Source organism: Ochotona curzoniae, unplaced genomic scaffold (genome assembly GCF_017591425.1).
Source record: "Ochotona curzoniae isolate NIBS_2020 unplaced genomic scaffold, NIBS_Ocur_1.0 contig_291, whole genome shotgun sequence".
In the NCBI taxonomy this organism is placed as follows: domain Eukaryota; kingdom Metazoa; phylum Chordata; class Mammalia; order Lagomorpha; family Ochotonidae; genus Ochotona; species Ochotona curzoniae.
The window spans coordinates 9,716,947-9,731,568 of record NW_024465649.1 but is presented as its reverse complement, the minus strand read 5'-3'; the positions used below and the strand labels follow the sequence as shown (position 1 = coordinate 9,731,568).

Here is a 14,622-nt window from a genome sequence, read left to right as displayed (position 1 = left end):
TTTGTTTTCCATGTTTCTTCTTTTTATGCACCAGATGCCACCCAGAAAATGCAGCAAAGACATATTTCCTGAGCAGTCCCGTGGAGACATTTCCAACCACAGGGCACCCATCCATCAGCCAAGCCAAGCTCTATCAGAGCCTTAGTAGTCACGGCAGATCACAGGGAAGTGACCTGTGGTCTGTTCCTCTCTGGCAGGCATTGCAGGAAACACGAAGTTGACATACAATTGGGCTCTATGGGCAAGGTGAAAAACGGGTCTGAGAAACTTCGCAGCAAGCCAATTTTTATATCAGCTTTGCCCCCAGCTATAAAAGCAGACAAGTATTTAATATGAGGAGAGAAGAAAGAGACAAATTCACATTTCATCCATTCATGCTTTAATAAGTATGCATTGCACATTACTAGGCACCATTATGTCCAGACGCTGCTAGGAATAGAACAATGATACTACAATCACTTCAATTACCGCTGGTATTTACTACGCACTTAATATATGCCATGCCCTCATCCACTGCTTCACATGCATAATTTCATTCCATCTCATTTAAATTGGATAAATGCATTTCCTTTGTCAAATCAACAGTCATTCCCAGTGACTATGTAAGAATTATACCTGAGAATTCTATTGAAAATACACTTCACCAGTTATCCACTTTAAGATTTATTTTTGTTGGAAAGTCAGATATACATAAAGGAGGACACACAGAGAGCAAGATCTTCCATCCATTGATTCATTACCCAAGCGGCCTCAAATGGGTGGAGCTGAGCCAATCTGAAGCCAGGAGCCAGGAGCTTCTTCCGGGTCTCCCATGTGGGTGCAGGGTCCCAAGACTTTGGGCCGTCCTCAACTGCTTTCCTAGGCACAAGCAGGGAGCTGGATGGGAAATATGGTCTCAGGGACATGTATCGTCACCTATATGGAATCCTAGCAGGTGCAAGGTGAGGAATTTAGCCAGTAGGCTACCATGCTAGGTCCCCGAGTATCCACTTTTAAATAATATTAAGAAAAACCTTCTGAAAATGGATTTTTAAATTGTGCAGACAATTCCTAGCTCCTCCTTCAGATCCAGAGCTGATTAGTCTGAAAGGATTGATGTCAAGTGTCGGTTTTAGATAAAATTATTAGTACTATCATTATCATCATCATCATTATTATACGATCCAAGTCTCTTAATCAAGTCAATAAAAGTTAACTTGATCAGTCACATAAAATTACAGCAAAGCTTAAATACGGAGATCTTATTCACACATACCTGATCTGGCAGTGGTGGTGGTAGAGGTGTTTTAACAAGTTAACCATTAAAAAGAATCCTGGGAACAGATATTTGGCCTAGAAATCAACTGAGACACTGTAACACAAATAAATACTGACACCCCATGTCAGAGTAGCTGGGTCTCCTTGATACCAGTTTGCTGATACTATAGACTCAAGGCAGCTGTTATGATGGGTCAGATGGTTGGATTCCTACCACACAAATGGGAGACATGAACTGAGTTTGTGGTTTACATCTTAGGCCCAACCAGTCCTGGCTCATGCCCAGCCACAATGGATATTTGAGAAGTGAGACACAACAAAGGTTCTCCCCCTGCCTGTCTCTCAAATAAAACTTAAATGAGAGAAAGAGAGAAAGAGAGAGAGAGAGACTGTAGTGAATGTAAGTACTTGAGCTAAAGGATCCAGGACTACAATAAATGAAAACAGAAGCTATCCTTGTAGAATAAGGTCTATAATACCATATGTATAAAATGAGCACCTCTCCTGCTGTGTACCTGTACCTTACCACCAGCATTCATTTACACCCCCTTTTCCCCCAAAAGCAAGACCTCATGGGAAATGAAAGTTGCAAAACATATTCACATATGGACATAATTAATCTTCTTAGCGATCTCTATTATTTTATCACAATAAATACTAAAAACTTTTTACTTGCCAAATACAAATACTGGCTCATTCATGTTAACAGAGAGTTACTGTGCATCCATGCAGGCCAAGAGGACATCATCAAAACCTGATTCCTGTCCTCAAAGAACAGCTCCCTCCAGCAATATCAATCACATAAGGAATTTCAATCCACATCCATGACCAGTACTAAAACCATCAAAAGCAAGGAGAGAGACTTCTCTTCTCTTGGACAAGTCAATAGGACTCCATAGAGGGAAAATCTACTCTGTGCATCCTTAAAAATGATGCTTCTCTCAGACAGCTGATTAAGGAAAGGACAAACAGGTTGCCAGTAATTATATGGAGAATGGATGGATAGATGGATGGATGGGTGGATGGATGGATGGGTGGTTTCAGGTAGAGCAAGGGCATGGACAAGGGGCGAGGTGGCTTGAAACCAACAAATCAAATGAAGCACACTTCTAGGGAGGCAACATGCTTCCCCCCGTCTTCCATCTTTGCCTTGGCTTACTTTTCCATGGAATCTCTCTTCTAAAGTCTGTCTTGATATCCCATTTAAGCTATGACCTGGTTTTTTTCTCTACTTCATATTTTCAGCCCCTGATCAGCCATTTGATGTTGGGGGAGTTAGTCAATTTCTCTTTACATCAGTTTCAAAAGCACCAATTTCACAAAACTGCCATGAAAAATAAGTGGGATCGCACGTGTAATTCGAGGCAGACTGGCAGACACATCTGTAGGTGGCACACAGATTTAGGCACAAAACTTGTTGTGTCACTTGATTAGGGCCCCGTGGCTGGTTTGCAATCATACATCTTATAATCATCATCTCTTTACACAGGGGAACACTAAGACGGGAAAAAGTAAGAACAAGCTCAGTTCTATCCACACACTCCTCTTACATACAATACACACCTAAATGTAGAGATGAACTAACCCAAATAGATTTTACACAAATTCAAGTTTTCTTGAAAAGAGCTGTTAAAACTAGATTGACACCCCACCACTCTCTCCCCTTCAATGTTACTAACTACAATATAGTCCTTTCCTTATTCCATGGGTGACCCACACCCTGTGTTTGATAAAATTTGATTGTGTTCAAATGCAATAAACATGACTTGTGAATTTCTAAAGTACATCTCCATATCAATATGAAAGGAAACCAGCATCATTCAGAATAAAAGCTTAACTCAGAAAGCTGCAGTACAGTATCGCCAGCACCCCCTTTAATTTTCCAAAAGTCAGAGGTTGAGCAAGTGCTGTGAAGGAACTCCAAATTATTTAGGAAATTCATTTCTTTGTAATTAAGGAGATTAAAGTCCTCCAGGGCCAGAAACCATGTGACAACTCAAATCATTTCCTCAGTAAAAGCTGTGAAACCCTATCAGTTAAATTCAGGCTTGCCCAGAATTTTGAAATGCTTCAATAATGTTTCTTTGCTCCACACAATCTGCAGTAATTTAATATTCCTGAAGTGTGTCAGGTTTTTTATAATGAGCTCTTCACATCTAACTGTGAATTAGGTAACATCCCATTACAGGCATTCTGTCTAGTGAACTGCTTCTAAAATGTAAAATTCCATGTTCAGGGATGGAGTTAGGGACAGAAACACCAAACCACAAAGCAGAAAATACAGATAGGGCTTTGGAAACAACAAAGCACACAGGTTTTAGCAGCTACACCAGAATAAACGTACACTAAAACACAAATTTATATTCTCTTTCTCCATTCACTCCTCTTCATACAACCCCAGGATAAAATAGCTAACGTTAATGGAGGATTCATTATTAGCCAAGTGCTGTGCCATGACATTTTCAAATACCATCTGATTCAGTCCTTTCCACCATTTCAGATTGGATAATATCATCACCTTCATCTACTGAACGAAGACACTGAGACACAAGTCAATCGATGAGTTTAGACGAGGTCACATGGCCAGCAAATAGCACAATACATGTAGAAATTCCACTCCCACTCATTCAAATCCTCCCAGATACTCATTAGGGATGACAAGATGAACAAAATAGTACTTCAATGCCAAGGAATATTACTCAGCTGAAAAGGGAAGTGTTCCTGATAATATGCTACAACGTGGATAAATCTTGAAAACACCAGATCAGGTGAATTAAGTTAGACAAAAATGATGCACATTACATGAAATATCCAACAGGTAAATTCATGGAGACAGAAGATGGATTGATGATTGCTAGAAAATCAGGGAACAGGGGTGAGAAAGAATGATGACTTAATGGGCAAAGACTCTCACCTATTACAGTTTGGAACAAGGTAGAGGTAATAGTTCTGTAGCATCATTAATATGGTCAGTTCTATTTTGAATTGAGAGAGATGTGTTAGAGAAATATCACTTGAAACTAAGCAAACCAGAAGAAATCCTCTTCCCAGCTTACTAGTTGGTTAGTAGGACAGAGTTGCCTTGTATGATAGATATCCTAATACTGGAAAACCTGGTGTAAAAAGCACAAGATAGTCCTAAAAATCGGATTTTGTCCCAGGATGAAAAGTTAAGGTGTGTATGGAAGCAATTATGGGCATTAAAAACAACACACTAGTATGTACATGGGACATCAGCTGGGACCTCACTCACCCAACCACATGGCATTTAACACAGGCCTTTTGCCAGCAAAATACAAACGTGCAACAGCACAAACAGTTCCAGATTTCTCAACAGGAGCACCATTATCAAATGTATGAGATTTCAAAGATAAGTTATATTTGGGTACTTTAAAAGCCCAAGTCAATCTAGCCAAACTATGCATGGTACCTGTTGTCTAGGAAAGGAAGAGACAAACACTGACTTGTCTTTACTAAAAGAAGTACGACAACGCAGAACAAATAAATCAGAACACTTGGTTTTCTACCTACAAATACGCTGGCTCATGCTTATAAACAGAGTGACCAGGTAGAAGGCAAGAGGACCAGGATATGGAGGAGCTGAGAATGACATTTCATATAAAGTGGTTTTTGTACCATTTCTACATCTGAATCAACTACTAATGTTTCATATACCTGAGAGAATTAAATGAACAGGGACGGCAAGTGAGGTGAAATCTAAAGCTGAAGACTAAACCCAATTACTGCAAAGCTATGCTAAGCGAACATAATAAGCATCCTACGGATGGGGTGCGTGAGAAACATTTGTTAAAGAGCATGAGAACATGGGATGAGACTGCAAACACTCAATCTCAGGTCAGAGCAGACAGGGCAGCCAAGAAACGACACACTCTTCTTAGGAGGTTCCTCCTCCCCCATCCAAGCCCCACAATGCTGAAGCTATTTTAGATGTATTAGAGAATTCACAAAGAGATAAAGTTATCATTGAAGTTTTTGGGAGCCAAGACTCTGATTACAGAAAAAAAATGTTAAAGTATGAAAAGAAGGAAGGCAAGAATAAACACTATGGGCACAGATTAAAATAAGCAGGTTTCACGATAAAGTCATGACTCATAAAATATACATGCATTTGCATATGAATGTATATTTGTGCATGTACATAAAATTTATTTTTTCTTTTTTTTCCCCCCAAAGGCAGAAATTTAACAAAGAAAAAGAGAAAGAAAGATTCCATTTACTGGTTCATTACTGAATGCCTACAACAGTAACTAGGGATTTAACCCAGGTCTGGCACGCAGATGGCAGGAACTCACTTCCTTGAGCCATCACCAACTACTTCCAGAGGCCCACATCAGCACAAAGTTGGAGTCAAAAGTCATGGCTGGGAGTTGAATTCAGGCACTCCCATGTGGGACTTGGAGCATCTGAATGACCATGGTAACCTCTAGGCCAAAAGCCCACAACCTTATTCCCTGTATAAGTTGTTTATAAGCAAATATTTCTTAGCTCTGTAACTAGAGAGCTTTAGAAGAAAAGGTATCTCAGTAACAAAACTCCTGATCCTCAGATTTTAGGTTCCACCTCCATTCTGCAGGACAAAGAACCAGGACATCTCGTCAAAATACCTGTTTACAGAGCTGAGGCAGGCTGATGCCAGATGAACCTGAAACACCATGTGGCTCTGGAAAGCAAGAATATGCTCATAAGACACAAAAATGAAGGAAAAGGCCATGCAGACGCAGAGCCATCCTGAAGGAGCTATTAGCCTGGGAGAAATATAAAGCAGGTATGATTATTAAGCATGTTGATTAGTAATAAACCACTGAGAAGATGAAGTCCACAGACCTTAGTCAGTAACATAACACACCAATCTATTTGAGATCACCCCCTGGATCTCTTCCTGTTTGACCTTTGTGGGAAGTCATTACCTGTGACCCCTTGATGGAACTCACTGACAATAGTCTTGGCTAACCAAGAACTCAAGCTGGTCTGATCATTGACATACAGGTGAGGGCGATAGGCTGCACCCCAATCTTTCTTCTCTGTCCTTGTATGAGCTGTGTTGGGATTTCCTTTTTAAGCAACTCTGAGAAGTCAGGTGGGGTCCTCATTACCTTTAAGCCGGCCTGGTATACATGACCCATAGCCACCTGCCAGCCATGAGTGTTGTATGTGAACTGCTATATGATTGAATGGTCTAGAGAGCTAAATGTGACTTCTAGCCAATTACAGTGCCATTGCTGGCTGGCAGGACTGTTGGGAGACACCCTTCTGTCTTCCCCTTTTTTAGTCTATATAAATTTGTGCCTGGTTTACAATATATGGACATGCTCACTCAAACTGTCTCTGGTGATTTGTACTGAGGAATACGGCTGCAGCCTCAATCCCTCAGTGGTTGCGAGGGCCTGCTGGTCAGGTAACCCGAGACCAATAGGTTCCTAAAGGCGTACTGCCTTGCAAAGTAGAGGGGTATGACTTATAAAGTACCAACAGAGTGTTGAAGTTACAGTACTAGGAGCATCGGGGAGCAAGCATGATGGAGAATCCTGCCTGGGCATGAATTATCAACAGATGATAAAGCCAGGAACATTTTTTGAAGACACAGAGGGAATGTTGTAAAGTGCATTCCTATTTATTATTTACCATTTCTAAGGCAAACTTTGTGATTATGCAGTAGAAATTGGACACCTTGATGAGGCTATCAAATTGAACATGAGCCAACCAGGACGAATGAAGAATGTGTGATACTCAGAGAACAGGGCATCATGATTGCATTTGGGACAGGGGAGAGTCAATTTCTTAAATAGTTTAACAAAGAGAGGCTGTGGAGATGTTTCCCATTAAAAGGAACTAAATAAATAACAAATAAACAGAATATTGATCCCATATGAAAATTATGGGATCCATTGCAAAATGTGAATACAAATGATTAATTAGGTGAAAATATTGCAAAAAGGTTAATCTTATTTCTTAACTTTGCAGTGGGTATGCAAGAGAATATGATTGGCTCTTGGGAAAAATACTCTACATTGTACGTATAAAGGGTTAAGACAGATGTTCCTTTCAAATAATGCAGAAAAAAGTCACATATATGTTTGAAGTGCCTTCAAATAATTTAAGCAAAAAATGGGATTAAAATACAGGGTCAGCACAGTGATGCACCAAGTGACTCTTCTACCTGCGGCACCAGCATCCCATATATGGATGCTGGTTTGAGTACCAGCTGCTCCATTTCCAGTTTAGCTCCCAGCTTATGGCCTCGGAAAGCAATGCAGGATGTCCCAAGTCCTTGCTGTCCCCATGTGGGAGGTCCAGAAGGAGCTCCTGGTTTCTGGCTTCAGATCCACTCAGATGAGGTCACTGCAATTATGTGGGGAGTGAACCAGTGGACACAAGACCTCATTCTCTTATATCTTTCTATAAAATCTGCCTTTAAAATAAAAATGGATCTTTTTTTAAATGCCCATACAGCTTTTAAATGCATATTTATTTTGATGCCAGAATAAAGAAATCCATGCATAGTGTTTTCATAATGTGTACTACGCACATTTTGAAAATCCATAATAGAACATGCATTTTCTGCACATGTGTGTACACATGTGTCCATAGAGAGAAAACACACAGAGGATAAACCAACTGAGATAAAATGGTAGCAACAGGTGAATGTAAGTAAAAAGAGTAGGACCATCTTTGGAGTTTCTTATTCTAATATGCTTTACTGTAGTTTTGAGACTATTTCACATTTTTCTTTTCTACAAACTTAGCACAAATTCTAGCACATGGAAGTATGCAACTACAGCAGCTCCAGCTTCACCTTTCTCTTGGTTTCAGATCTACTGTAACTCCCTAGACAGCATGCTTTCTCATTCCCAAGGCGAGCTGGGTTTAAAATTAATGTATGGCTGCCAGTTCTTACTATAGACTCCAACTTGGCTTCTGCACCTGCCCAGACTGTCTGACGTGGAACAGTCTTGGACCATGGTGCAAGGAACAGATCTGTTCCTTCCTTTCTGGACTATTCCTCTAGGCCCAAACTGACTTTTCAACTCTATGCCCTTTGGACCACAGCAAGAGTCTTTAATTTCCAGTCAAAGCAAGTTTTTTCTAGATTACTCATCCATATCTGTGTGTGTGTGTGTGTGTGTGTGTGTGTGTGTGTGTGTGTGTGTACACGCCTGTCTCTTTTGTGGTAATGGAGTTCCGATATTATCTAGACACTCTGGGAAAACATACAATTCTCCTATCTTGCACATTTGCTTTTTACAGGACCAACAAAGAAAAAGACGACAAGGTGAGGCTGTGTAAGAAGCCAGTGGCAGCACTGCTTACAGCTGCTATGAGGACTGGAGGAGCAGGTGCAGAGAAAACCGGGAGCACAGTAATAGCCAGAGCAGGTGCAGCCTTCACTACCAGAGAACCAGACTTCTAGCCATTATTTGCTATGACCAAGCGTTTCAAGAAAAGCAACATCTGCTCTGTTATATCACTGGCTTTCAAACACAGAAGGTCACAGAACTAACTGATTCATCACCTCAAGTGGCAAGACTGTCTTGACACCTCAATATCAAGAGTGGGGGGAAAAAATCACATGAGTACAAGACATCCCTTGCCATGGTAACTCATCCTTATTATGTTGCACTGTGGGTTATGTTTGAGACACATTGTATACACAAACACACACACACACGTTTTTATTAGATACACCGAAAAATGTGACCTGTTGCTCTTCAGTATCTGTTGGTCTGACTTTTCTAGGGTTAAATCTAGAAGTAAGTAAATCATTTAAACTGAACATCAGCTTATTCACCTGAAAACTGAGATAATGACGGATAATCCCATGGGTTTAACTGGAAAATAAACAAATGAAAGTTATGTGAAAGCACCATTGGGAAAACAAAATGTCCCAAAAGACAAGTACTACAAATACCCCATTTTCAATCAATCCTCAACGAGGAAAGGGTGGCAGAAAAAAATGTATTTCTTTTATCACACAGCTGACTAAAGTCAGAACCAAGTTTTAGCATTAAAGGAGTTCATTTGACAACATGGCACACTTATGAACATTGCCCTTAACTATCAGATTATACAGTTTCATTAAGTATAGCACCATTAAAACTCATCACATAATCTCTTAAAGTATCACAATCAAGTGAATCAACCTATCAGCCTAAAATAATTTCATCAGTGTTTTCAATACCGATGGCCCCTATCCATAAGTGCCATACAGCCTTCTCTAATCCTTACCTCTGACTTCACTGAGATGAATCAGTAGGTAGCAGAATCTGAGGCAGCAGGCAGTCCAAGGGGCTGTTCTAGTAGAAGTCTCACACGGCCCCACCTAGGGCTGCCTGGGAAACTGTGGGCACTTTAGCTGTTGAACCACTCAAGACCCCAGATTCTTCATCTCATGAGGGCAGTACATTTTTGTCTCATGGGTTTCATCAGAAGTCAATGTGAATAAAACCACATACAATGCCACAGCCTCTTGCCCTGTGCTCAGCTCACACTCCGCTTCCACCCTTCTCTGCTCACCTACCACACAGCTGTTATGTCTGTTTTCCCAGCAGCCTTGAAATGTCCCACCCTGACCAAGAATGTGCCACAGCTACCTTTGAACCCCTCCGTTATCTGTACAGCGGCTGGCACATTGCAAAGATAAGCAAAGAATAATTAAAGAAGAAAGCAAATTCATGTATTCACTGACCACATGATTGTTAAACCTGCACTCTCTAGTAGACCAGAGTCTGGTAGCTCCAAAAGAGATACTATGACACAACTCCAACCTCCAATTGTTGCTGCATAGTCAAGCAGACCAAATCACTGTGTAGTGGGACAAGAGCCAGTGGTGCAGACGTTGGCAGGATTATTCAGGGATACGGAAGATAGGCACTTACCTGGGAAGTGGGACTAAATGCAGAGGAGAAAGCAACATGATTATGAATCAAACAACAGAAAGAACAGATCTTAGACAAAAAGATCCTTAAACTACGCCGTGAAAGATTAACACAGGTAGGAAACAGGAAGAACAGCTGTGGCCGATGACATCAAAGTCAGATGGTATAACTAGCAGGAATGCAAATAGTTCATTGTTGCTAAAGAAGATTGGGAGATTAGCCTAAGAAAGAAGCCAGAGGTTGGAAGGCATGAGACCTCAGGCCCTGCAGTGAGAAGCATAAAAAGGAGCCCATAATCTTCAAACAGGGGCACATGCTACCCAGGGAGGACTCAACAAAACCCAATGAGGTGAGCAAAGTAATCTTGGTCAGATGATGGACAAGATTTCTCCCTGAAAGGCAGATGTAATATATTGCTGTGGCAGGCAGCTATCCTGCATCCTGTGTTTGTCAAGCCATGCACAGACTTGCATACGCTGGTGCAGACCAGAAAAACTACTCTTTGTTACAGGGCTACACTGACCACTGACACACTCTTCCACAGCAGTCAGAGTAGAATAGGGCAATTTCTGACATGGGTGAGAGTCTTTCAAGATGGAGCTAGTGCAGGAGTCCCAGAGAAAATGAAGTCAGCACTCCTCAGGACAGGGAGACTCCCAAAAACACTGCTCTGCTGCACTAATGGAGTGACCACATTTAAAAGCTTATGTTTGGGGGAGAAGGATCATTGTGCTACAGCATGTTTGGCTGCAGCTTAGGATACCCACATCCCACACCTGAGGGCATGGGGCTCATGCCCTACCTCTACTTCCCAGCCAGCTTCCTGACAATGCACACTCTATAAGTTAGCAGATGATGACTCAAGTCTTGGGTCCCTGCCACCCATGTGATGGACCTGAATGGAGTCTCTGGCTCTCGTCTTCAGCCAGGCCTAGTCCCGGCTCTTGTGAATATTTGAGGAGCAAAATAGTGGATGGAAGCCCTTCCCCCCGTTCCATCCTCCCTCCCCCTCTCACAGGAACAAATGAATGAATAACTTTTCAAGCGTGCTTTGGGTAGGCAATTGTCACGGTGGCTAAAGTAGCATAGGATGCCAGTATGCCGCGTACGAGTGCCTGGGTTCTCACCCTGCCTCCACTTTCGTTTCCAGTGCTAATGCACATCCTGGGAAGACAGAAGATGGTGGAACAAGTACTAGAGTCCCTGCTACCCACAGAGGAGATCTATTTTGAATTTCTGCCCTTGGGGTTCAACCTGGTCCAGCCATCCCAGTTCTGGCATTTGGGAGGTGAACCAGTAAGATCTTTCTCTCTTTTATCATCTCTCTTTCCAAACATGAAAGAAATGAAAATTGAAAAAGTAAAAGCTGAGTGCTTTAATGTTCCTCTCCAAAGAGGTCTACATAAGAGCAATCTTCAGAGAAAGAGTGGAATTCGCTGTCCCAACTCCTTTGACATAACTATTAAATCACAGCTGCTGCCAATCACATGGGTGCAATGTACATTTCCTAAGTACACATTCCATACAAACAGATCTTGGAGATGCTCAAGGTACAGTGAGAGATGAATCAAGTCTTGGCCACTGTGGCAGCATCTCAGGGCGCAGTGTGGCCTCAATGACCCTAACACCTGTTCCTTGGCACACTAATCCTAAAAAGGCATCTTCCCCTTCAGCTTTTCCAGCTTCAATGCCGCCCTACAGTTTGACAGCACTTGGTCCTGGTGGAGAAGGAGGGGACACACTTATTCATTTGCTCTGCCATGGTTCCTGTCTCCTCCAGGGAACATTTGAGAATACTGCAGTTCTCTGGGAGTTAAACTGGGCAGCTTTCCCTGAGGATTTACCTAATATACAGACTTAATTATTTCCTCTCCCTTCCACACACAGCATTGTGTCATCTTCAAAGTTGACAGTGGGAAACAGGAGGACACGGCCTGGCCCTGTAATAAGCAAGCTGGGCCAGCAGGCAACAGATATTCCCAGGCTGCCAGACTTCAGGGTGGCCCTGAGCAGGGATTCATCTGGACCCTGTCCACATGAAGTAGCTGTTGGCTCATGAAGGCCATCTGGGGACTGCTCCTGCAGAAGTCTTGCTCGTCGGCCCACTAAAGATCACCATGTACAGACGCCACACTTGGCCACTGAGAGCTGATGACCTTGCCACCTCCCATCACCGGCATCCTTCTGTTTTCCCTCTTTACCAAACATCCAACTTCTACCACTTTTCTTTAAGGGAAAGCCTGGCTGTCATTTTCCTTTACTTCATCCATGATTTGCTAGTCCCATCTCAATGACAGAAAAGTGGGATCCACGGACTGCTCAGAGATTTACAAAAGCCCCTATTCCTAACAGAAAGTAGCCCAGTTTCCACAATGCTCTCTCTGACAAAAAGCACATGCTGTGGCCATCACTGTGTTTCCCACAAACCATAAAGAAGGATGAGTGTGCACACAAAGGAATGTTTTTCACTTTCATTTCGGCTTGATTTGGTGATGCATTTATTTGAGTCATCTCACAGAAACATAAAGATTAAATCACACTCCACAAACACCACACAAGTCAGCTCTGAGGAAGTCTTGTTTCCCCTTTGCACAAAGCCCTCCTCACTGTCTGCACAGCCAGCACTACCACACTGTTCAGTCTCCCATCCACAGGGAAGCCTTCCATGATTACTTGCTTCTCTACTTCCCCAGAACATCACACCTCCACTAAGGTGAGGACAGCACAGTACAGCACCTCCCTATAGGGCAGCCCCTCTCCAGGGATTCTCATTCAACTGGTCAGAGATGCAAGTTGGACATACCTCAGAGTCCCCAACTGCTTCTGAGCATGGCAAACCTTGGGAAACACAGATATCATGGGTCAGAGAACCCATAACAGTCTGAGTGCCAGCTCACGGCCAGTCAATGGGCAGGCAGGGCTGGGCAAGCTATTCAACAACCCTTACCTGACTGTGTTCCCTGCAAAACTGCCGACTCTAAATGCATAGCCCATATGGGAATTGTATCATACAATGCAGTCAATAGGACTGTTATTGCATAGTGTAAATACCGGTAGGAATCAGAAAACTACCAGCCCCACAGGTGTTCATGCCTAGCTGCTGGTACATGATACAGATGGTTTAGACAATGAATATTTGGATTTGCGAATGGATAGGAATAGACAAGATTGGTGGTGTTTTGAATCTTTAACATCACAGGGATTCGTGGAGATTTGGGGAGGAGGTCAATGAAATTTACAAACAGGCTGACTGTGAACTTTCCCAGCCAGAAGACAGACAGTAGTAGATCATGCCATGATTTCCACACATATCTGCTCATTGATCCCTGGACCTGTGACTATGCAATGTTAAGTGGCTAAAGAGATGCATATATTGCTACTCTTCTTTCTCCACAAACCAATGCTCCAGTGGAGTCTCAGCTGTCTGGGTCTAGGGTGGATTCCTCACCTAGTGCAATTACTGGCTGACCAGTTGCCAGAGCTCAACCTGGCAGCAGGTACTGCATCAAAATTGAATGCATGGGGGAAAAAGCAAATTCTCCCTTTCCAGACTTAAAATCTGTCAAAAGGTCTGTCCACTGACAGAAAACAGGACCAGAAGTGACAAATGTGGGCAGACAGAAAAGAGAGGCAGTAAGGAATGACTCTACAGAGGGTAGGAAAGAGCAGAGGTGAAGACTAGCAGGGCCATTACATGTATGCAAGGACACTTCCAAATGCTTGTAGAAAATGATATTAACCAGGAAGTTTATTTCATTACAAATTTTTGGAAAGTCATGCATCTTTTTTATATGAGCATTTTATGTACTTTAAAAGACCCCTCACATGCATGGATTTCAAAAGTCATTTGCATTCAAATAAAGTTATCTTTCAATTACATTTTCTATGGATGCTTTGAAGTATTCTCATATAACTAGGGTAAAGAGAAGGAGAATTGTCAGTCGAAGTAACCATCAACAAGTAAACACAGCCCTGTGTCATGATAATCTTGTCCCCAAAAGCTATTCAAGAATCCTTCTGATAGAGAACCATACCCTAAACTCCCAGAGCTTGAAGCTCACAACCTTGTACACCAAACTACACCTGTCACTTGAGCATTATTCTCATCTCGAGGCTGGTAAAAAGGAAAAAGGATGAGCCTCACATTCTCACATACCTACCTTAGGTTTTCAGATTGTGGCTCCACCAGGTCCCAGATACATAACCTTCAAGTTATGGCAAGTCTCTTGAAGACTCTGAGTTTCAATTTCTACCTTCATAAAGCTAGCAAACTGGTACCTTACCCATAATGGCTCCTGAGTAGAATTATTAAGGTAATATATGCAAATTGCCTGGTACAAGAGGAGGTATCCATTACATATTGTTTGCCTTCACTTCCCACTATTTCATTTGCATATAAATCTTTGAAATGAACAGGAAGAAATTTCCAACATTCATTTCCTGTACCATATAACTATTGGTAATTCACTGC

General features: G+C 42.1%; 1 protein-coding gene across 1 annotated transcript in view; it reads right to left on the bottom strand.

Moving 5' to 3' along the window:
* DAB1 (DAB adaptor protein 1) overlaps positions 1–14,622 on the bottom strand; it is a 383,239-nt gene that overhangs the window by 257,265 nt on the left and 111,352 nt on the right. The window lies entirely within an intron of this gene.